The following is a 26,432-nucleotide window of genomic DNA, read 5'->3' as shown; positions in this document are numbered from 1 at the left end:
ATAACATGGGAATGAAAGAAAACAGCCACGCCAGGATTTACAGACACATCGTTACCGCCACTTAAAGATGGACTGCTACAGGTATTTATTTTCAGTCTTGGAGCTTGGTAATAATTAGCAGGCATTAGAGTAAATTTGTGTAGCAGGATTTCTCTACTTTTTCTGCAGGAACCTAAACTTAACTGTTATTGCAAAAGCTCTCCTGAAGGTTAATACTCAGTCATAGGATAATCATCTGTTCCTTTAAGAGCACATACATACAAATTGGTAATCCATGTAACTGCATTAAACATCAGTGGCTGAGTACCTACCACATGGCTTTATGAGACATCCCCTCTTCCAGCCAATTACCTCAATTCTATGTGTCAGTAACAATCAATCTAAGATGTCTTAGTCAGTCATGCAGTGGTGATGGCTTTAGTCCTCCCAGCCAAAAGAGCAAGAGTAGGTGGGCTGGATGAAAATGGAAGTAGATCTAGTCACTTTTAAAACAACAATCACATTGGGTAGATATAGCTGTCATAATGCCAGGTGAATATGAAAGGAATAAAAATGACTTTAATTCAATTGCTTTGGAACAGAAATACAGAACTATCACATTATTGCTTATGAAGTTTTAGCAGATCCTTTTATTCACCCAATATAATCACAGTTAAGATTAGAACATTTTAATTCTTGAAGTGCAATTTTTATTTAGCCTTATTTATCTCCACTGCTTAGCTAGCTTGGTTCAGTCTTCCACAAAGAAGGATTAATTTTGATATATAACTATTCAGATTAAATAAATAACTTGTATTATCCAAAGCAGTTGTATTAATTTTCAATTTTTGGATTGCTGTATTTCAACTTTTGAATGCCATTCTGCTTGCAGTTTGGATTCATAGTTCTAGCAGCTGGACATCCTCCAGCTCTGCTCCGAAGGTACACCATGGATCAAAAGATGGATTACATTTTTGGGTCTTTGGCCAGGTGAACGGGATAGAGTTAATTCAAACTGAATTTATTTTACAGTTAAATTTAACTACTATTATATTAAATTAATGAACACACTTAGCATGATTATTCCCCAGTGTTCAATAATTTCATTTTTTATCACATTAAAAATTCTAATACAGTGACAACTTTTAGAGAGGCTTTGGGGATTGCATCCAAGGATGTCAGGGAGCAGCATGTAGCTCTGAGTTTTCAGGTTGTGGAACCCTGACACATATTCATTAATATGTTATCTTTTAATCCTCCATACCCAAGCAGGGTTTATATGCTACCTTTCCTTCTCCAACGTATTCAGATTACTTTGGGAGCATATTGCATCTGAAAGAAACATCTGAATGCAGACCACAGTGAAAAGAAGAGAATAAATATTATAGGAAAAGTATATATCTCATTAGTTAATTTCAGATCTTTTATTCTGACCTCTCTACATCTGTCTTCATGAAGTCTGTCGGGAGGTACAAGAGGAAGTAAATATATCAAATTCTTCAGATGAATATGGAAAATATTTCTTTAATGCTAGATACAGAAAGACAGAATAGTATAGGACCATAATGGGATTGATCTACATGATATTCTCAATACCATTCTTAATCAGAACCCTGGTTTATGGACCTTAGAACGGAATCTTCTGATGACCATAAATGTAAGCAACTAGGTTGAAAGTGTTGAAAATAAGTTTAGACTTCCTCTTTTCAAAATGAGATTGGGTCTTCATCAGATCTTGTTCTTCAAATAAAAGGCAGGAAAATTATCTCTAACTTATTGTAATATTCTTGATTTCCATGAATTGGTATAATATCTCAACATAATGTGTGTGTATACACACAAACAGCCCTATTATACTCAAATATAGTCTTAGACTGGTATCCTAGGTAAAATCTAGGAGTGATCACCAAACATAAGCTCAAACATACATGTGTTAGATTCTATCTATATATGCTGTATTAATATATACAGTACACTATACTCATCTGTAAATGCTTTGACTGGAGACAGAACAGGCACACATGCTCATACAATCTGGCAAATATTTCAGCTGATCTTGTTGCTAAAGCTGATTCTACAAGCATCCACTGTGAACACTCATGGATAGCTTCAGATGCTAAAAGCATTTTAAATCCAGCATAACATTCTATTATATACATAGTGACTGATCCAGAAGAGGAATCATCATGTGGACTCCTGATTCTAAATGTTATGTACTATGTTGAGGCAAACTCTATTCAAGACAATACCCACAATGGAAGAGAATACAGGAAAAGTACCACATTCCTTTAGTATAATCTCCATTTAGGGAGGGAAAGAATCAAGGGAAGATAGCCTACACTCCTTATGGGCCACATTTTTGCAATCTGTGTGGCAGCTGCATAGTCAGTTACCATGACTAATTTACACAGTTGTACAAGTCAGAACTCCTTTTTGCATGTCTGCTATGTGCCTCATCAAGATGATATATTTAGTCAATATATTTTTAAATTCAACCCTGGAAACACATACATTTTTTAGTTCCATTCTATACTGACCCCCACTGAGATAGCTACAAAGAAAAATAAGAATTATTTTAAATGTTTATATAAATAGCTTTCCTGTTCAAGCTATATTTTAAGACTGCTGAGGTACTTACAGTTTTATATAAAACCTTTTGGAAGAAGTTATTTTCCTGAAAGTATGTCCTTTGATAGAGATCTCTGCTGAAATAAGGTCAAACATAAATTTCTATCTACATACTAAAAATAAAGTACTGTATACATCATAGGTAATTTGATTCTTAATTTTTCTATTTCATTAAATTGTGGCAAACTATACTCTCCTTCAGCCTATACATACATGATCTCAAAATCAAGTTTACTTCTCAGAAATGCTAACAAAAATCAGTCTGGCAAGCTAATCAGTACATCTGACCACAAATTAGTTTCAATTACCAATACCTTGAGTATGCATGCCCAGGCACATATAAATAAAGCCTCAGGGGAAAAAAAAAACCCTAAGAAAACTAAAGACCCTAGCCAATCATGAAACCAATTTCTTACTCAAATACTATTTAGAAATGTATGTTAACTGACTTATTAAAATGCCAATAAACTGAAATAAAAGATTATTTGTACAAGCTCTGATTTAAAACTACTAAAGTTTAATTACATATATAAAAAGAAACCTACAGAAAATAAGCTAACTGCATTATCATTCACATTCTGTTTAATGCTCTCATAGTAAGAAATGCTTCATTCCAACAGTTCATACAATATTTAATAATTTGGTACCAAATGACTCAAAGCAGCAACTCTATTATCAAAATTGTACAAAGGAGAAAAGCTCATGACAGATGTGTAATGGCACAGAGGATAATTTTATAGATTTCTTTTTTAAAAAATGAAGATCAATTCATAATCTAAACAGAAGTGTAACAATAAAAACGACTTACCATTCATATTGAAAGATTAGTTTTTAGAAACATATTGCTAGTAATATTTATCCATTAAATGAGTTTTTAGTCTCTAGAGTAGATGCAATGGAACCCATACATACAGTCACTAGAACTGGAAGACAAACAAATCCAGGGAGCTTGCTTTCATCCAGGCAGTTTAAAAATGAACACTATCCAATAAAAATAATTGCAAAGTAGATTGATATTCAAATAGTAATGTTCATTAACTATTTTCTTTTGAACCGATGTTACCTATACAACATAAAAATAATGTAACATGGCTGAGAGAAAAAAAGGAAATGTCAGGATGTTTTAAGATGTTCTCAATTATAGCAAGCACTGCTAGTTTCCATAGCAACCTTAGAGGAGAATTATCGGTCTGCTTGTATCCAACCAGTAGCTTTCTCCAAAGCCTTAATATATTCACACAGAAAATATGTTTTATACATTAAAAAAAAAAAAAAGCTTCAGTATTTCTCTGGAGGCAAACAGCTCAGAATTTTCTAGTGGAAGCTCTATACTATTTTATCAAATACTCCAAACAACAACTTATTCTACTATAATTTATTGCCCTCTGTATCATACAAACGTGACCATCTTCAGCATATTTCTGAACTTTCCAATATAGTAGTGTTTGCAGGACATCTGCGACTCAGATACCACAAATGATGCTTCAAGAGTTTTCTGCCCTCCCCAAGGATTTGGGTTTTACCTTTTATACCCAGGGCAGGGTTTGCTGGGTGGTGTGTGTGTTCTCAGAGAGCCTGTGCATTCTGGTTAACCTTATTTAAGTTTGCAGGAAGGGGAAGGAGAGTCCATTTGCTGTGTGTGGAACATATTTCCCTGTGGGTTGGGAATAGATTACATTTCCCCATGTGGGGATGGCATTATGGGAATGTATTTTGCCATTTGTTGGTATAGGAGGCATGCTGGAAGGACATTTGCTGTAATTTTTAGTGCTTTTTCCTGTATTTGGTCTGATTTGTATGAAACGTTGCCTTTTTGGGGGCACATATGAACATAGTAGTTTTGACTGCCATTTGTTATAAGTATGTGTTTGTATGATTTCAAGAAGGTAAATTTATTACAATTATCAGGGGGGGTTTTGGAAACTGAAATTTTGAGTCAAGTGTATGGCTTGGCATACCAGGAAATTATTTATATTCTATAACTAGACATTTATTTATATTTTGTGATAGTACATGTAATAATCTGACAAGAATCTGAATTTAATCCCAATAGTAGTCTGACTCATGCACAGGTACAATATGCAGATTTCAGATTTATTGAGAATGTGTACAGATCAAGGGAAAAAGCTGTGATTGAGGATTCCCGCCTAAACTTCCTAATTAAAAGCAATCACCCCCCCTTCCTACTCTTCCTGCCTAGTTCCAACTGCCACGCATGCCAAGCACAGACATCTTCTAATGGTACGACCTTGACTTTCCCAATTAGCCCAAACAGCATACTTTCACACTCCTTGATGTTTTCCCCTCCCTACTGGTTCTTGACACACGTTGATTCAACATGGCAGATGAACATGGTCAAACAATTCATCAATCATTTGATTGTGGATTCTGACAGGACACATGACAGTCATTCAAATACTGAAATGTATCCATAGGCCTGACATAGCTGGGTTCCACGTTAGATCTTGTTCCATATGTAACTATTACAATACTACCCATGTTACTGGCACTGCCCATTTTAGAACATTGAGACAGCTAGTTCAAACAAAACTCAATCTGATTTACAACATGATTTATATTTTGCCATTCTCTTGAATAACTGGATAAAATTTGATGCTATACCAATGTAGCAGCTACAAAAAACCAAAATTTTCCGGAAGCAGTTTATAAGAAATTCATAGTTTAGGCTTTGAGATGGCCAAAGTATTAGTTAAGCATTCTGACTTATACCATAGTGTTGTTATGTTAATCTTGATTAGAACTGAACTATAAGGCTCAGACACAGTATGCAGTGGCTGAGTCATTCATCACATTAAACCATAATGTGCTTTATCTAATATTTGTTTAGCATGAAGTATGAAATCAACCAGTAAGCTTAACTGTAAGGAAAACTATGTATGAAGGCATGTCTATGGTCCTGAAAACTTAAACTGACCATCTGCGTAACAAGTATTTTGCTATGCTTTTGCTAAATGAAGCAAACTGTATGAAAAACCTACTTTTCTAAATCTAGATAAGTAATGTGCCATTCCACCGTATCAAAATTAAAAACTGTGTGTTTTGATTTTTTTTTCTAAATCAAAAACTGCAGCTCTGAAAACGTTACCAAACAACTACAGTATACATTACATGTTCTGGAAGGAGAATTAGTGGGGCAATACTGATTCCTAAGAGACAAATGTCAGAACTCTCATAGAATAAGTACAAAATTTTGTGTAAGTCAACTTAGGGTGGAGAGAACTATTTCAACTTCTGCTTTTATTACTAACCACAATATGTTAACCAAAAAAAACAACTTCCTCTTTGAGAGAGCTATAGAGGCGGCAAAAGAAGTTTTGCAAAGAGAGTATGTCAAAGCAATGTCTTAAAAGATTTTGCAATAATAATGTTTACCATGTCAGCTTAATATACATCCTTTCCTTTTTCCTGTCAAAAATGGTTATGTTTTTGAAGTTTTATTCAAGCATTTTTTCCTAATCAAGCTCCAATACTTTTGCTATTATGCCATTACTTCACGAAAGTAAGCTGTAAATAGTTGGATATTATTTGTTCCTCTTAATGTCATGTTCACTGATTCAATGTAGTTTATACATCATAACGTTTCACATGCCATGGCACTGACGCACGTTTCTGTTTGGGAGGGAGCTGCTGTGAGACCTTGTACCAAGCTCTGTATGTGAAATGAGTACAATGGAATGTGTTTGGGGTATGTTATCTGTTCAAGGCCTTTTCCCGCAGACCATCAGAAACCGCTAGGAGCACCTGGGATTGTGAACTTGAGAAGACTGCGGGGGGAGGGATTTCATTTCCACCGAGGGTTTTTAGTTTGAATTTGGCGCGCTTTCATCATTCTCAGCCTTCTCTGTGATCCTGCATACTATTCTTTAATAAATCAGATATCTTTGAATTCCTGCTCATAAGTCTGATGGTGTTTTAGAATAGGCAACCATTACATAAAGCTAACAATCCCAAAGTTGTACCATTAGCTCCTACCAAGATCAGTCCCTTGCGAGGGAAAATAGTTAAGGATGGCTGAGTCAAAGTCCATGACCGGGGGACTCGAGGCGACGGCTAGCTTGATGCCCAAGTCAACGGTCAAGAGCGGAGAACTGAATCTCACCCCAGAACCTTCAGAATCCCAAGACCTGTCAAGGGATGAATCGAGTTCCAATTCTGATACGGAGGAATCTGACAATGGGGAAGAGCCAAAACAACCGGCACCCAGTGAATTGCTCGCAGAGTTGATCACCTTGGATGAAGTGTGGGAACCCCAACCAGGGATGTCAGGGACGTCCTGGAAGTATCGGTTCCTGCTAACCGCAGACAAAGAATCTACTGCGGTGTCAACTGAGAGGAAACCGGGTACGCAAAGAAGAGGGAACTCTCGAACCCCTGAGAGACTAAGAGTGGTGGAAGCCAAAATAGAATCGATGGAGTACATGTTGAGAAACCTTTGTCACTGGAGGGGCAGCGGAGGAGATCCTAGCTTCCCGCAACCATCCCCCATCCTCCCATCTAGACCGCCGGCGGAGCGGGGCCGGAGATGGCTCCGGGATGAATCTCCACCCCGCAGGGCCCGATCATCAGTATCCCCACCCCGAAAAGGGAAAGCTACTGTAACCTGGGGCCCAACCACTCAAGTGACTGCTGGTTCCACTCCAACCGGAGGCGGAGTGAGAGACTTTTCTGTCAAATTTGATGGGGATCCAATAAAGTTATCTTTCTTTTTAACTAATGCTAAAAGTTATATGAGGCAGTTTGGGGTATGCTTCCCTTCCGAAGAGGCTAAAATAACTGCCATTGCCACCAAGTTGAAGGGTTGAGCGTCTGACTGGTATGTTCAATTAAGTGATGCTGACTCCCCTGCACTTGATTATTTCGATGATTTCATCTGGGCGTTAAAGCTGCATTTTGAAGATCCTCTGGCCAAGGCAAGAGCTAAGAAGGCGCTGAAGGATCTTACCCAGGGCCAAATGTCAGTAGCAGATTACGCCCTAGAGTTTAAAGCTCTAGCTGGGAAAATCACTGGCTGGTCTGAGTCAACTCTAATAGTGCGTTTTAAAGAGGGACTCAAGTGGGACGTCCTGCGTTGGGCGTTGTGTAGAGAAGACCCCGAGTCATTGTATGACTGGATCTGTCTGGCAGGAAAGGCTGAGCATGCTCAGCATACCTTCATGCAAATTAGAAAACCTGAAAAACCACCCGCCACCATGAGAGGACCCCGAAGTGCTGTGACTGCTGCCTGGCCAAGCTATAGAGCCTGGGAAGAGGAGAGAGATCGGGCTACACAAGGGGTCAGTGCCTCCAATGCGGAAAGGAGGGCCATCGAGCAGCTGATTGCCCAAAAGCCAAGGCTGGAGATCGAGTGGAGAAGCCGCCGGCCAAATCGCCCCCCCCCCTTCATGGCGAATGACAGCAGCCAAAGGGACAGCCGACGCTGAAGAAGTAATCTACTTCTCAGGAGATGCTGAAGACGACTCTAAGGAGCCAGTGGGAAATGCCAGCTACCTGCCATGAAGGGCGCCAGCGGGCAGCTGGAAGAGGATGGGTGCAAAGATGCTATGGTGAGTGCTGACTGTCCCACTTTAGCAGTAAAAGTGAAATTGGGCTCCCGCACAAAAACTACAGAGGTATGGGCTTTAGTTGACTCTGGGTGTTCCAGGTGTTTAATTCACCCTGAGCTGGTTGCTGCTTTGGAACTGCCTAGTTTCCCCCTCCAACATCCTTTGATCTTCACACAGTTGGATGGTTCAACGGTGGGGGTGGGGCTGGCAACCCATTTCACTGGAACTGTGGCAATGCAAATGGGCAGCCACCGTGAGACTTTGAAATTCATTGTAGCATCTGTTGGCAATCCCTTGGTAATCCTGGGGATCCCCTGGTTGACCTATCGAAGCCCCTATATAAATTGGGAGCACAGAACTGACTTTTAAAGATGGATTTTACCAAGCTCCTACAGCAGAGATAGTTGCATGTGCGGGGGTTGGAAGGGCAGCGATCACCACGCCGCGCCCTGACTTGCCACATTTAGAAGGCTTGCCTGCTCAATACCACGAATTTGCAGACGTATTTGGGGAGATGGAAGCAGATCAGTTACTCCCCCACCGGAAAACTGACTGTGCAATAGAGTTGGTCCCCAATGCTCAATTGCCCAAGCCAAAAATCTATCCGATGGCTCAGAAGGAGCTCAAGGCATTACGGGACTTCATTGACAAAAATCTGTCAAGGGGGTTTATTGAACCTGCTAATTCCCCAGTTGGGGCTCCTGTGTTATTCTGGGAAAAGAAAGATGGCACGCTTTGACTCTGTACGGACTATCAAGGGATAAATTCCGTCTCTATTGTCAACAAGTACTCTCTGCCCCTCATGAAGGACATGTTAGCTCATTTGTCAAAGGACAAGATTTTCTCCAAGCTCGATCTTCGTGAAGCCTATTTCCACATTCGCATAAAAGCTGGGGATGAGTGGAAAACTGCTTTTAATTGCCCACTAGGATCGTTTCAGTACAAAGTCCTCCCTTTTGGGTTAGCAGGGGCACCAGGAGTCTTCATGCAATTGATTAATGAAGTATTACATGATCATTTGTTTAAAGGGGTCCTGGTTTATTTAGATGATGTTCTCATTTACACTGAAACCGAGGAGGAACACAAACGCTCATGAGTCTGATGGAGTTTTAGAATAGGCAACCATTACACTTAGCCTTTGTAGAAACAGCTATAGCCCTTTCCCACCTGAATGTCTGAGCTCTAACCTCAAAAGATAGGGAAAGAGTATGGATGAGGGAGTGGTGGTGAAAAGAGAAAGGCATTTCTGATCCAAAGAAAAGCCCTTGTGTATTTTCTTGACATTGTTTCTAATGGTGTGGGTGGGGTGGGGTGAAGGGTTAGCGTAAACAGATATAAACTTTTTGTTGTTCTGCTGCAGGTGGGCATTGGATGTTTTGAAACTTCTGATATCAAAGTCCTCTCAGACTAGAACAGGAGTTGCCTATTCTTGTAGATTTTTAAGTTACCCACAAGCCAAAAGCTTGAGTAGACTTTCTAGGAAGCAATGTATAATTCAGTAGAATATTCCCAAGAACAGTTTGTTAACACTGAGTGCCTTTCAAGCTCATGAATAATGATTTCAAACAAAAATTAAAATGTGAATTATATACACCTTAGAAATAGCTTTTGGATGTACTTGTATCCAGCTGAAAACTAGTCTAAACTGAATTCCATCTACTTCTATAAAAATAGTTAAGTCCTTAAATTACAGTTTAAGAACAGATCCCAAGAAAATTATTCTGAAATCAACCATTCAAATCCTCTTATAGGATTGCAATACAGGTACTCCTTGCTTACCGACTGCTTCGTTTAGCGAACATTTGAAGTTATGACTGTGTAAAAAAACAGCTTTGCAACCAATCCTCGCATTTATGACTGTCACAGTGTCCCGAGGTCACGTGATCGCCATTTGTATGCTTCCCAGCCAACTTGCGACAAGCAGAGTTAATGGAGAACACAGAAGTAAAATTATAACTCACAGTCACATGATTTTTCACTTAACAACCATGGTGACTTGCTTAACAACTGAATGAGAAGCCATGCTGTAAGCATGTTGCGGTCACATGATTTTCTGCTTAGCAACTGTGGTGCTTAGCAATGAATCTGCCAGTCCCAAGTGTGGTTGCTAAGCAAAGACTACCTGTATGCATATAAGCTCTGAGTTATGTTCTGTATTCTCAAACAAATTATGTATTTTAATCTCAAAAAGGGGTTGGGAAACTCCAATCTAAAGGCTGGGTGCTGTCTACTAGACGACCACATCCTGTTTGCCAGGCCTTAAATAAGGTTCCTCCCTCAGCTTTTTCCAAATTCTAGAGAAGACAATGAATGATTGTTTCCCCAAGACAAAAGGAGAAGAATGCAGAGGGAAACTAGGACTAGTCACAGCCTTCATGCCATGGGAAGAGGGATGGTCAAAGATAGCTATCCATCCTGAAGCCCTGCTCTCTGATGGTATCCAACTTGCTGTGTAGATGGTGTGCTGGTATGTGTGAGTATATAATTAATCTGGCTCTTCAATTAGTATCTGCTGCAAGCGCTCATCTTGAACAGCTGGTTACTCTGCAGTTCTTTGAGAGGTCATCAGTAAATTAATGATTTGGATTATGCATATAACTAGATGTAGCTTCTACCACTTTCACTTGGAAAGATGCTGTGGGGGAAGATCATGTCCTTTAGATGGGCCTTGGAAGGCCAAAAATAATCACTGATCCCAGCAAAATGGTGCTGAATGGTCCATGTAAATAGCAAGAGCATGCTGAACATCCAAAGAGTCAAGTCATGAACTTTCGTGACTAAAAATAGCTAAATTGTCTTCTAATGTATCAATATTCCACAATGATGTTGATGAAAACTATCCGATCAGACAGTGTCCAACGTTTTTAGGTTATAAAATAGGAGGAGCAGTGTGTGTATGTTAAGCATGTAAGAGTGCACATGCAGAATGTTGAAGAGTTTTCCTATGATATAACTTGCTATTTTAGTAACTATTGTTGGCAGAATGCTGGGAAAGCCTTTAGCCCAGGAGAGATCAGAAAAGTCACACACCAAGCATTTCTATAAAAATAATTTATTTACAGAAAGCAAAACAAAAGCAAAACATATTTAAAGGACTTAGCTCTCATTGAGAGCAAGCCTGGCTTGCTACATATCGGCAGAGAGAAAAAAAAGAGGAAGTAAGAAACAAGTCCGGGCAGGTTTCCTCCCCCCAGGCAATTTGCATGAAGCACGTGCGAGGAGACAATCAAATAAAACCTCTTCACTGGGCCAAAATGATTAGGTACAATAGCAGTCTTAATCGTTAGTAGGAAAACCTCAACAACTATATGATTACTAATTTAGATAGCCTCATGGTTTATATTACTTGGGAAAATTGTGTTGATATGTACCTCTACTTAGTTAAGCTGGAATTGAGAAATGTACTAAAGGGACAATTGCATTCAAGCTTGGATTCAATAAACTTATGCAGTTGTTCTGCAATACTGTTGCCTTTTGTGGTGATTGTGCCCACTGGGGACAAACATCCTGAGGGGAGGAAATAAATTTATGTTTTCCCCCAACCCAAGAGGTTGGGGGAATAATAAATAATGTAATAAATCACATAGTTCTTCAGTTTAACAACCTAAAATCACAGCTATTAGTAAAGCCACCTTCTGCAAAAGGTGAATCAGCATGGTAGTCATCAGCTTAAAGGGCTTTGACATTAAAATAAAGAGAAAGGGAGAGGCTCCAGGCCAGAAGCATTACAGATGCAAGAAGACAGAGATGTGCCAGTCCTTTTATGAAATGCTTCACTAGCCAGAAAAAAAGAAGTCCTACCACTGAAGTAAAAAAGAGGAATTAGCCACAAGAATGAAGACAGAGTCAAGCCTTACTGTTTCAAATGAAAGAGAAAGACCAACACATGATGGATCTGATATTGTATGAGATTGGATTGTTATTTCCGGATGAAGTCCTGACAGCATTTCTCTTTAGCTATGTAGCTAAAGAGCTACGTGTAGCTCTTTACCTACGTAGCTAATTTAGCTTCCTTGTGGAAGGCTTATGAGGAGTGAACATAACCTGCTTTACTTCATCCCAGAGTGTTTGTAGAATCAAATCCACAAAGCTGTAAGGTTGACAGAATCAAGGTCAGAATGGAAGACTTGTCTAGACAGATGGAGAGAAAGTTGGGTTGACTTGATAGGTAAAACAGAACAATAGGGAGAACTACAGCTGCTAATGCTGCTAAAAGATTCTGACTACAACTTGTGCCTCAAGTTATTAATACTTTGCCCTTTTTCTGTATAAGTGCAGAACACTGTTGATGACAGACACTGTAGTAAGAAATAGTATCCCCTTTCTTTTACTTGATAAAGCTTCTAACTGTGGTGTTGATAGTACAGAAGTCTATTTATTGTGATGAAGTGAACTTGTTCAAAAACCATTTTCAGTTGTTTATTTACTTTGTTTCTAGTTTACTAAGTCCCTGTGCTATACTATATTTTCTCCGTATTTTACCCAGCCATGTCATCTTAGAGGCTGAAAGAATTTCCGAACTAGGAAAGGTGAACTCTTAATGGGCGAGCTCCTTACTGCTGATGATGACACAACAGAGACCCCAGGATCTCTGTGGGTGGTAATTGATTCAGTAATCTGTCCAAGAGATGAAGGATCACTAGCCAATTCTGGGGATATGCTAGGAAGCTCAGAGGAAAATGAGTGGTTACAACAGTCCTGGTATCTCCGACCGTTAAAGCCTGAGAGAGAGTGGTCTGCAAATAAGAATAACTGTGATTACCTTGTTTAGTAAATGCCTGGCAGTGCTTACAAGTGCATATTGTATGATCTTCATTTGGGCAAAAAGGACAACTCTAAGGAATTTTGAAGAGCTGGGAGAAGAGTGAAGAAATTAAGAAGGAAAAAATAAAAATTTCATTAAAATGGAAGGAAGATAGGCTCAAATATGTTAGTTATGTAGTGAGAAAAAGCAAACTGATTCTGAATGGGATTCTACCAAAGCACATGATCCATCCATGTGAAGCACAGATTTTCATCTACCTGTGAAATATATTTATTAGGATCTACCTGGGTAAAGTAGCTCTGTAGTTAAAACTGCAGTCTACAATAAGTGAAATCAAGATACCAAGAGTTTTGAAGCAATTCTAGGTATCTAGCATCCAGGAGCTGATGAAACAAACAGCTGTGAGCAATCTAGTTTAATTATAGTCATATAAACAATTCTACTTCTGCCTCCATCCTGCTTTTAGAAAACGAAGTATTATTAATGCATGACAATTGGGATTTTTATCTGCAGTAATTTACTCAGCTATATGCTTTAGATTAAAACAGTACCAGAGAATCCTAAAATGTAACATGATATAATGAGAACAAATAACAATTTTCATAGGCAGAAATTTCAACCAATGCAGCTTTTCTTAACAAAGAATTGCAAATTAGAGTTAATTGATGTAAAAGGTAAAGTATCCTTCAAGTTGAGCTTGAGCCCTGATGACTTCCTGAAAGCATCCACACAATCTTCTTGGTAACAGGAAGTAGTTTGCTATTGCCTTCTTCTGGAATATATTTTCAAGTTCAGCCCTGATATTCCCTGAAGATTTTCCATCCAGGCAGTAACCAGGCTGATACTGGTTAGTAGCTCCTGAGCCCAAACAAAGTAACCCAGGTGTTGGTCTCTTCTGAGGTTATTACATTAAAAATGCAAGGTGCTTTACAGGTTCATTACTTAATAGTCAAAATTAAGGAAAGAAAAAGAAGTAGAGGAAAGAATAATTTTGCTTTTACAGCCTCAGCTTAAATGTAGTTGAACTGCTATCTTCTTTATCTTGATGGCCCTTTGAAATCAATAGGACTTACTTCTGAGCAGATATGCATAAGTTGCATTGTCAGTAATAAAACATAGACATTTATTATATTTTTACAAATAATTTTATTGATTTTCTCAGGAGGTACAAATTACAATAAAACCAATGAATACAATTTCAGTAATTCAAACAGAATGTAAAACAACAAAATATTACAAACTAAAAACTAATGTAAGTATGAAAAAGTAAGAAGGAAAGTAGAAAAAGAAAATTAAAAAATTAAATTCAATAGAATTAAGACTATTTTTCTGTGTTACAAGAGCAGTAGTTTCCTCTTTATACAAATTGGAACCAATTTTTTAAAAAAACTGAAACTAGGCCACATGGAATCAAATTATCTAAACTTTCTTTTCTGTGGATAAAAAGGCTGAGAGTTGACCTATTTCATCAAGCCAACCTAGTCTGGAGTACAAATGTCCTTCCAGGAATGCATAATCATATTTATTATAATAGTCCAGTCATGGTGTATCCAATGCTCTTCATAAATAGGCAAGTTCCAAATTTAGGAAATATAATTTAACAACCTTTGTCCCAAGAATATGGTTCACCAAAGTACTAGATGTCTAACCAAGAAGAAACTACCAATGGACATGATAAAATATACACTAATTTTCTTTCAAATATATTGCATTCCCTACACAGAAAGGATAGTAATCAATGTATTTTAAAAATCCATTGGGGAATCCAATTAACCCCACAAAATAATTTTTGTTGTTGAATTAACCTAGTTTCCAGATCATAAGAAACCGATTTAGTATTCCTTAAAATGAAAGACCACTGGTTTTATAATACAGAATACTCTAATTCTCCACTCCAAATTTGTTGTATATCATCCCAACTTGATTTTTATGATTTTTTAAAACAGCTGATAATATTGGATTGTTGATTTAACCTCTATAAAAACCTTTCCCATTGCTTACAAAGCTACTGGAGTTTCAGAACCCAGTAAGGTATATAGCCAATGAATATAAGAGATGCTTTAACTGATATATATTGCCATCCTGATATTTTAGTTAAATTATATTCCTTTTATAGAAACCTTCAAAGTATTATTTAATTTATTAAGGTGACTACAGGTAGTCCTTGTTTAACTATTAGGACCGGCAATACTGTTGCTAAGCAATGTGGTCATTGAGACATCACGTGACAATGACAGACTTATGACCTCACTTCCGCTGCAGTTAAGTGAGAATTGTTAAGCGATATAACACGTGACAGTGGATTGTGATTTTATTGCTGGCTTCTCCATTGACTCTGCTTGTTGGAAGCTGGCTATGAAGTGTGCAAATGGTGATCATGTGACTGTGGGATGCTACAACAGTTGTAAATGCCCGCTGGTTGCAAAGTGTCTGAGTTTCGATCACAGGGACGCTGCAATTGTCTTAAGTGCAAGGAACATTATAAAATAAAACCAAGAGAACTGATGACAGAGGGACATAGTTGTCAATTGCTATCAGAACGATTTATCACAGTTATCAGAAAGATTTAAAGTAGATAAAAGAATTCATGGTATTGAACAATGTAAGAAAGAATTTGAAATGGAATTGTGTACAGATGATGAACATGGCATTGCTAAAATGTATCTTTACTGAAATCTGGAACAGAAGAAGACCAGGTCAAAGAATGTATGATAAAGTGGGCTAAAAATTTGGTTATAATATACAGATGGAACAATGGGAAAATATGTGGCTGAAAGGATTGAAACTTACATTAATATAATCTTCAAGAGAATTTTTATAAAATGATGTACTGTTAGTACATGATGTACCGCTGGTACATCTAAAATTCTAGAATGTATAAATGTACTGCAAATTAATACATAAATTTATTTGGAAATGTTAACAACAAGGGTCATTTTATCGTGCTTGGTGGACGTGTAAAAAAGCTAGAAAATTTTGGGCTGAAATACATACAGTGATTCAGAGGATTTTAAAGATCAATATTCAATTGAATCCAGAACTTTTCCTCCTGGGACTGATGGATAAAAAGCTAGAAAAGAGCCATGGAATACTCTTTTTATATATGGTAACTGCAGAAAGATTATTGTATGCACAAAGATTGGAAGATTTCGCAATGCCTACGACAGTGGAATGGTTGGTGAAGGTGACAGAACTTGCTAAAATGGATAGACTGACTCGTTTCATTAGAGAAAAGACAATAGCTACATTTTTTGATGACTGGAAACCCGTCATGGACTTTTTGCATAAAAAAAAAGAAAAAAATGAACTTGTGATTTATGATTTTGATGATTAAGACAGGTCAGATTATAGAAAGAAGAGAGTTATGATGTAATTTTAGAAAGAGATTAAAATATAATTGTACTCATAACTGCTGTGAAGAAGATCATAAGCTACTTCTTTATATCTTTCTTTATAGCTTTTTCTTTTTTGCTACTTCTACTTTTCTTCTTTTTGCACTTTTAGCTTATTTTATTTCTTCCTTTCTCTTTATTTTTTGGTTCTATTTTAGTTTGTATTAGTTCTTACTATTGTTGTTAAAACTTTCAATAAAACTTTTATATTTTTATATTTAAAAAGTGCAAGGACTGGCCGTAAAGTTACTTTTTCAGTGCCGTCATAACTTTGAATGGTCACTAAACAGGGCAGTAGTTAAGCAAGGACTACTCGTATCCTATTTTTTGCCTATTTCTTAAAAAATCCCATTTTAATATATGCATGATTTCATACCATCAACTCCTAATGTGAGTTTAAATCAAATCTTAATTTCCTGCAGAATAATGCCCAAATATACCGAACTGCCTTAAGGGATGGAAATATCACAGAACTCCTACTATAACTGAAGCCAAGTACTTGCCAGTATTTCAGGAATTCCAAATAATAATCTTCTATTGGGCCCACAACAATATATATTCAGTATCATTCCATCATTTTATTGAAATTAACACATTATCCCAATGATATAGTTTAAAATCAGGAAAATTAAAACTGCCATTATCATTTAAAAGATGTAGCTTTGAAAAAGAGGCCCTTGATGTTTGACCATTCCATGAAAAATAACTTCTCAGTTTTTAAAAAATAGCTAAGTGGAATCAACAAAACAACACTTTCAAAGAATGTATCAATCTTGAAATTATATTCATTTTTACTATACAGGTAGTCTTCAACTTACAACATTCCTTTAGCAACCGTTTGAAGTTATGATGGCACTGAAAAAAGCAACTTACAACTTGTCCTCACACTTATGACCATCACAGCATCCTGGCAGTCGTGTGATTAAAATTCAGGTGCTTGGCAACCAGCATGTATTTATGATTGTTGCAGTGTCCCGAGGTCATGTGATTGCCATTTGCAACCTTCTCAGCCAGCTTCCAACAAGCAAAATTGATGGGGAACAGCATGATTCACTTGACTGTGATTCGCTTAATGACCACATGATTCACTTAATGGCCACAGTGATTCGCTTAATGACTGCAGCAAAAAATGTCATTGGGTGCAGTCACATGATACCTTGTTTAATAATGAATTTTCTGGTCCCTATTGTGGACATGGAAGGGCATTCATATGAGCAAGATCTGACATTTGACTTTAGAAGGTAATGAAGGGGAGGTAAAACATCTGCAAACAGGAATGCCTATGCATGTGCCCAGATGCAGAGGTTAGAGACAGATGCACATAATCTGTTCAATTGTTTCCTATATCATTTCTCCACAGCAACCCCAAGGGATTGCTCATCCTCCACACAAGACAAGTTCAAAAGATGTATTTTTATGGCATGGTTGTCCTTGAATTCAATCGAATTCTTCTTTGTAGGCTACCAGCATTTTCATATAATTTAATTCTTTACTAAATTCTTTTTTACTCTTTTACCTTTTTCTGGATATTGGCATATTTTCTTTTTATTATTTTGACTTTTGAAACAATTGAGAAACCATCTGCTAATAGCCTGTAACATAACTAACAGTTCTAAATTTGTTACATTTCTTGGTGTGATATCAAAAGGCAGTTCTGGAGTCAAAACTGTTCTCTGTACATCTCCTGATTAATAATCTAATGGTGTTTCAGCCAAAGTCCTTCCTCATAATGACATGTGTTTAAATTCACACATGAAGCCAGAGCATTACAGCCTCCAGCTGTTCAGGGGAGGCAGAGATGGCTACTTTTTGTGCTGACAAGGCATATTATCTTCTCAAAATTCCTAAAAGCAGTGAAAATAAATTCAATTAGTATTTCTGCTTACTAGCTGTTGCTTACTGTTGTTTCTACATACAATCCAGAATCTTATTTTAAACAATTCATGGAAGAAAAGAGAAACAAACTAACACTGCACTTTGCCAGAAGTCACGTATCACCTTTCGCATTTTTAATATTTATTAAACAGGCTCATAAGAACAGATGCCCCAAGAGGGTAGAAAGCTACTTTTTCATTTATATATTCTAATCATGGTAGCAGCAGCTGTATTTTACCTAGAAAATGGGGGAGAAAGCCATGGAAAAACAGGTGGGTTTAATCTAGGAGATAGGTGGGCAGGGAGAGCAGTATAGGCAGCAAGAAAGGGCAATGATGAAAACAGTAGCAATCTGTGACTACTAGTGTAGCCATGTAGGAACACTGGTAAACTTTTCAGCAATAACAGCACACTACAGTGGAGATCCAACTGGGAGACAGCACAGTAGTAGTTCAGTCCCAGCTGACTTTCTGGCCTATCAAACATCTGAGGTGCATCCCCCCTCCATGTTTTTGCTCTGCTGTCTGGCCAGAAGAAAGTTGCAGATCTCAGGGATTGCTTACACCATGAGTTTTGTGCCCCACCCCCACCCCCAACCTTCTGAGTCTACTTACTCTGGGCCACAGAGGTTACATCATTTAGCATCACTACAACCAAACAGAAACAAAAGCCCACTTGACCATTTTCTCCTCTTCCTGGAGGAAACATGACAGAAAGTGAGGAGGAGCTGCAACAAAAAAAATGTTGCAGGGGCTTTGCTGATGCACTGGTAAACCTCTATGGATGATCCTAGTCTTAACCAATTAAAAGGCTGGTCTCTCTTGCTTGCCCAGTGACTGGAAAAATAGATTTTGCATATGATATGTTTAAAGCATATAATGTTTTGTACCACAACTAATCTTAGATTTAAAAATAGATTATGCTTTTACAGAGGTCAACAGATAGGAATGTAATTTTATAATTGGCTAGTTTTACAGTTCGAAGATAGCAGTATGTTCTGTCAGAAATTAGGTACAGATGGACTGCCAGATTACAGCAATAATAAATTTAGGAAGAACAACAAAACATTTTTACTATGAAGAGCTTTCCTTTTTCATTAAAGTGACATGAGGCTGCTATTTTATTACTACTATCCCAAGTAAATCCACTAGCTAGCAGCCCCATATGGAGAGCACTTGCAGTAGCCCAAATAAATAGTGATAACTATTCCCCTATCATGGTCAGATCACTCTCTGGTAATCCTGAAATTCTCTGGTGGTGCCAACACCACAGTGAGGCTGAACCTATTTGATCCAGGCAACTAATGGATTCTACTAGGTTTCAGAGAGAGCTTGTTTCTAAGGGTCTGCTGCATGGCTTGACTAAAGCCCTTGTCACTGCCTGGAATGAGAGGGTAGTGGGAGTTTTGGATTGGATCACACCCATGCAGCCCCTCTCATCCCGTGGATCCCCAAACTCCACCTGGTTTACAGTGGAGTTGAAGGAGATGAAACAGGTGAAGAGACGCCTACAATGCTGCTGGAGGGTGATGAGTGAACCCAATCAAGCACAAGTTAAAACTGCTCTTAGGGTCTACCTCCTGACAGTAAGAGTGGCAAAATATCAGTATTTCTCCACCTTTATCGAGTCTGGGGATAGCCACCTGGTGAACTTGTTTAGAGTAACCTGGGAGAAATGGTTCAGAGGGTTACCTGCAAGGTCACTGTGAGGAATACACTAGGCAGCTGTTAGATAAAGTTGCTCGGATTCAACTCTAGTCTTAAAGCAGTTCCTTTGGAGGTGAACTGAGGCTCAGTCTGACTTGGTTATCTGGGAGGAGTTTGATCCTGCTAGACCTGAGTAAGTGGACAGGGGTCTTGGGACTACTAGTTTGGCCATCTGTATATTAGATCCATGTTCCACCTGATTGGCTAAGGCTTCCTAGGAGATGACATGTGATTGGGTTTTGGCAGTGAATTCTTCCTTGAGATGGTAGTTATGCTGTCCTTTTAAAGAGTCCGCTGGCTCCTCAAAAAGCCATTGCTAAACCCAACAATTCTGGACAATTTTCATCTAGTTTCTAACCTTCCCTTTTTAACAAAAGTTGCTCTGAAGGTAGTTATGTGGCAGCTTGAGAGAACACTGAAGAAGTCTATTATCTGGACTCCTTTCAGTTGGGATTCAGGCCTGGGTATAGAACTGAAAGGGCATTGATTACACTTATGGATAACCTTTGGAGTGGGGTTGGGGTGCTGCATCCATCCTTGCCATTCCTGAACTCTTAGCAGCCTTCAATACCATATCCTTCTGGATCAACTTTGGGAATTAGGAGTGGGTGGCACTGTGCTGTGCTGATTCTCTTCCTTTCTTCAGGACTGGTTTCAGTTGGTGTTGATAGTGGGAGAGAGGTCAGACCCATAGCCCCTGCTTTGAGAAACTGGTGGCAGCTGTGGTTGGGAAGGCTTTCACACAGCTTTGTGTTGTGTACTAATTGTGCCTGTTCCTGGACCAAGAGGCTTTGCTCACAATCACTCATGCCTTAGTCACCTCTCAAATGGACTACTGCAATGTGCTGTACATGAGGCTGCATGTGAAGAACATCCAGAAGCTGCAGCTGATTCCAAATGCAGTGGTCCAGCCAGTTACATACACTCCTCGGTCAGTGCACATTACACCTCTGCTCCACAAGATTCACTGGCTGCCAGAGTGCTTCTGGGTTCAACTCAAGGTGTGGGTAATTACCTATAAAGTCCTTCATGGCATGAGGCCAAGTTATTTGAGAGACTGCCTCTCCCTGATTGTGTCTACCTGTTCCAGCAGATCTGGCAGCACAGGTGTGCTATGGATCCTGTCTATTAAAGAGTGCCATCTGGTGGATCCAGGAAGGGAGCTTTTTCTGTTCTTTGGAATATTAGCTCCAACTGTGGTGGCCTTTCATAAGGCCTTGAAGACTGGTTCTGTCACTGGGCATGGGAGTTTGGGTGTATGGCAGAGCGTGTGGGATGGTTGTGATGGTTTTTAGCTTGGTTGCCAATTTGTATTTATTGTGATACTGTATTAATAGTGTGTTTTTAACTGGTGTTAGCTGTCTGGAATCATGATATTAAGATGGGTGGCCATATGCATTTATTAATATAAATAAAGTAAGTAAGTAAATAAGTCAATCAGTCCAGGAGATCCCCAAATCACAAACCTCCATTTTCAGGGATACTGCCTCATTTTTAAGATACCATGTTGGGGCTGACTAAGAACTTTAATGAAATTATAACTTACTTGTGTTCAACTTTAGACTGTTTCATCCCATCTAGGCCTCAACAGCTTCTAGACAATGGAGCAGGACTTCAACACAATCATTGGCCTGATCCAGGGTGGCAATGTACAGTTGGATATTGTAAACTCTGAACCAACAATATCCAGTGGGTTCAAGCAGATGTTAAAGAGGAGAAGACTGAGCCCTCCATCACTCCACAAGAGTACAGCCAGCAAGATGAACTCTCTTCTCCAACCAACATTGACTGGAATAATTCACTAAGGAAGGAGTGGAACCACTGTAAGAAAGTGCCTCCAGTACTCAATCCTTACAGTTGTTCCACTACCCCCACTCAAGTTTTGACAAAGATCATCCAGGAGAGTGGCTAATACCATTTCTGTCACATGTGTGAGACCCAACCCTAACTAGGGACTTTGCAACTGACTTCCAACCATATTAATAACTTTCCCCAAAGAAGGGAAGATTGGGGACTAGACAATAGCTGTCAAGTTTAGCTGGAACCAGAGATAGCCTCTTAAGGATGGGACACAATACAGCCTCTTTCCCCCAATGAAGTGCTCCTTGTCTTCTAGATCTGGGACACCTTTCAGCTCTGGGCATTGGTCTAGCCCACAAGTGGCAGAAGTCAAACCAAAACAAGTTCCAACTAACAAGATGCCACCACAGTCATCATATTAGATTCTGCTCATAAATAGTCACATTTTTGGTTTCAGTGACTTTGGCTCTGAGTGACTTTATTGGCAAAATACTGTGCAGAGTGATCAGAGGTCATGAAAGAGAACAATCTGTTAACCACACACACACCCAGGAGCTGGCTACCCTAAACAAGGCCTTTTGTGGATAGCTTGATGATGCAATAAAGGAGAAGTAGTATTAATGTTTCAGCACTCCTATAACCTTGGTGTAGGCTCAAGTTCGAGCTCTTATGCATTTTTGGTAATGGTCACTTTTTGTATTCCTCCACTGGTATTCCAAGTGTTCCTTCTGCTACTTTATCTCCCAGCACTCTTCAGTAAAACAAAAAGCTGCCTGGGACCAGCCAACTGAAAGAGGTTGCTCAGGAGCAATCATGTCAAGACTCTGAGCTTTCTCCTCATATGAAGGACAACCAAATACTGAATAGAATTGCCTACCAGGTCACTGTAAAATTCCCCAAGTGCCTGTCACAATCCATTTAGATACATCCAGATGCCTGGGACAGGCTATCTTAATGGACTCAGTAGCCCTGTGAAGGACTTGAGTGGCAGTCAGTCTCATCCAGACTAGAAAATCATCCGACCACAGCAAAGGGCAAAGTATAACGCTCTTCATATTGGATAAGAGTATCTACTCTGAGGCAAAAATGAAACCCAACACATGACTACTTGAGTGTATCAGGCCTGGAGTTACCTGAAACAAGCTCATGGTTGCTATGGAGGCCATGAACTCTTGAGCCCTCCAACACCTTGCCTACATGACAGAGACTGAAGTCACTCCACAACCAAAGGGTCTGTCATCTTCTCCTATGGCCCAATTTAGGGCCATGCAGAATCTGGCACATCAGTCTATCACACCCTATCATAGAAGCAGAGGGATAGGAAAAGATCATGCAAATTGCCTAATTACTCAAGTCACTGGAAACTAAAGTAGAGGCAATTCAAGACTCCCTGTCTGTTGCTGGAATGGGTAGAAGGAATAACCTTGAGGAACAGGAGGAAGACAAGGCAGTGGTCAGATAAAAGAAATCTGAGTCTGTCCAGAACTGTAACCTGAGAAAGTGTCTCAGGCAAGATCCTCCCCAGGTCTCATGAAGATAAACAAAGGGGGTAAGTGCATTCAGACTTGCAAGATTCTGTTACTATAGCCTTACAATAAAAGTAGTATTAGCCTGCATGACTTTGGTTTCCTAGTCTGGTCTACCTTGAAGGGTTGACAATTGCTTCCTAATAATTCATGAATTAGAAACCACAGCAAACATTTGATTTAGATTCTAGATAGACAAATGAGAAGTACTGCTTCTAACAAAGTACTGTGTTTTAAATTTCCAGGTTAGTTTCCATTACTTTAACCACTTAAGTTGGCAGAAAGAGCCAGGCATGAACAGCAACAATTGATGCTCATTAAAACAGGTGGGAAAGAAGGCAGGGTCATCACCAACCCTGACAGCACAAGTCAATACTTGGTTGTCATAAACTAGACTTTGATGGCTCTAAAATTTCTACCCATTTCCCCTTTTCAAAAGAGTAAGAACACTAAAGCAATGCATACAGGGGAAAAGGTCAAGATTTGGAAAATTGATGTGAAGCAGTCTTTTAGTTCCACTGCAAGAACAAAAACCCTTTGTGAATGAATAGTTCTCAGCATGTTATAGCATTTTAAAAACATTTTACCACTTAAAGCTGAAATAAGTCTGATATTATGAATGTAGAACATTTCTTGAACCCGTATTTCCTTGTTTCACCAACAAGCTACTGTGTTAAAGCAGGTCAGCTGAGTCACAACCATAAAATTCTTAAACAAAAAATAATTGGTTCAAAGTATAAACCATATTGGCTCAAAACGACACAAACATTTTCACACTGCAGAAAGGCAGACATTATCAACCAGAAGCAGTCACAGATTCATTATGTAGAAAAGGAGAAGGCATCAACTAGGACTGCAATAAAATCATTTTTACTGTACATGTCAACTCAAAATCTGTAACACAGATGGTTATTCAAACTGAACAAATAAAAACCCCAATAAAAATGCAACTATCTAATGATTTGCAGGTCAATCCCAGATTCATAATCATAGATCTCGGTTTTTAGGTTGGTTCTGTGTTCTCCATTCAGAGCATACACAATGGATTATAGATTTGCTTGATTTACAAAGAAGAACCCAGCCTTATGATTGCAACTGTTCCTAAGAGCATAAAACAAGCAGTTTCTTGGTATTTGAAGCAACTTCCCTCAATATTATAACATTGATTTAATAAATATCCCTTTTATAAATTATAAAGCAGTTACTGCTATAATCCTGATAGAAGGCCAGAATTTGTCTGATAAATTTGTTTTACAGAATGCAGGGAATCCTGTTATTAGCTGTTCCCCAAATCTCTGAGCCATCAACATTTGGGTAGCAACTTTCCCAGATAGATTTTAAGTACAGATACAATCATTTGTCTATCTATGTGTAAAAAATAAAAATAAATTTTAAGTGTCTGCTTGTGGTAATTCCATGTAACTCCCTCATCTTAAACAACATCCCCTTAAGACTGTTATGTTTCAAGCATAAAGGACCTTATTTTCTTCATATAGCAAAATAGTTTTGGGGGCTAGATGGAAGAAAAAATAAATAAAACTAACAAAATTTTTAAATCACCATATTGGCAATACAGGATTAAAAGGAAATGGAGTCAAGATATCATCCAGTTTTATATCGCTCTTAATATACATCCTTTCTAGGAGAACTCCCGTCTTACTCTTATGTGCATAACATTGTGATGCAGTTTCTAATCTGACAATAACAATTTCCTCTCTATCTTAATTTTAGCAGGAAATCAGGCTCAAATTATCCTAGTTTGGACACATTATATGAAAACCTTGCTCTCTAGAGAAGGTTTATTTATTTATTTATTATTTGTCATATTTCTTTACTGCCCAACTTGTGTTATGACGACTCTGGGCAGTTCTAATGCTGGAAAAATGGAAGGAAAGAGAAGAGGACAACCAAAAATATGGTAGATGGATTCAGTTACAGTGGCAACGGGTGCCCTGTTAGAAGACCTGAAATCAGCTTAGGGACAAATCGTCATGGAGGAAATCTATCTATATGGTTGCTAAGAGTCAACAAATTGATGGCACACAATCAATCAATCGGCAGGAAATATATGGCCTATAATCACTGCCTATTTACTGATCAAAAGCTGGTGATAAATCCTTCCTCTCCAATCATAAACCAGGCACAGAAATTTTTAAAAGGGACATTTTTGCATATAATTCCATTTACCCATATAAACTAGCCCTATTGGCAGGTAAAGCTGAACAATGTGCATGACCATGCTGCTTGTGAACAATAAATTAAGAATCTCCAGAAGGATGACTTATCTATGTATCTATGTACATACTTATTCATGTTGTTATACAAAAAGTCATTTCAGGCATACATGTATGTTACGGATTTTCCTCTTCATTCAATTTGTTTCAGCATTACTTTTTAAATTAAATCATATATGGAGATGGCGTAACTTAAAATCGTGAAAGTAGAGTACACTACAATATAGTCCAAAATATAATTGGCTCATACGCTAATCAATTAAAATTAGATCTAATTACATTTCCTAATACCTTTTACGTCTACTAAACAGAACTGCACCAAGGACAAGAAAGTGATGCACACTGGTGTATAACCAATATATTATTATAAATTATATATATATATATATATATATATATATATATATATATATAGAGTATATATAAAATACGCTCAATTTAACAGATTAAAAAATGAAAGCAACTATATATCTGTGCCCTTAAAATAAGTACTACTTTGAACAGCAGATTAAACAGTCTTGTATGACAGAAGGCAATTTTTAAAAATCCTGATTTTTTTGTATAAAAGACCTTGTCTAGAAATATGTGAGAACTATTGATTGTTCCATGCAAGTTAACAGAAGAAAACTGTGTAGATATATTGAACCAGCTGGTAAATATTTTAAAATAAGCAGACTGCATATTTGTCAATATTAAACAACACATACACACTGTGTGTGTGTATATGTATATGTTTAGAGTTTTGAAATGGGAAACCTAATTTCAAAACTGTCTTTGGAATTCACTGTCAATTCACAATAAATTTCATCACAGTAAGAATTAAATGCTACTCTGATTTCCTGAGAAAAGAGAAGCTACAAATGTAGTCAAATGAGTTCAGAAAAATATTTTTTAATATGTATTATAGTACAACATTCTATCATTTGAAAAAGTAAATCAGTATTAACTTACATTGTCAGTTTG

At 38.1% G+C, this 26,432-nt stretch overlaps 1 protein-coding gene across 2 annotated transcripts in view; it reads right to left on the bottom strand.

The window, feature by feature from the left end:
- Nucleotides 1–26,432, bottom strand: part of PRKACB (protein kinase cAMP-activated catalytic subunit beta) — an 83,459-nt gene that overhangs the window by 37,624 nt on the left and 19,403 nt on the right. The window lies entirely within an intron of this gene.

This window comes from Candoia aspera, chromosome 3, assembly GCF_035149785.1.
Source record: "Candoia aspera isolate rCanAsp1 chromosome 3, rCanAsp1.hap2, whole genome shotgun sequence".
Taxonomy (NCBI): Eukaryota; Metazoa; Chordata; class Lepidosauria; order Squamata; family Boidae; genus Candoia; species Candoia aspera.
Note: the sequence above shows the minus strand (reverse complement) of the source record. Positions and strands in the feature narration are given on the sequence as shown.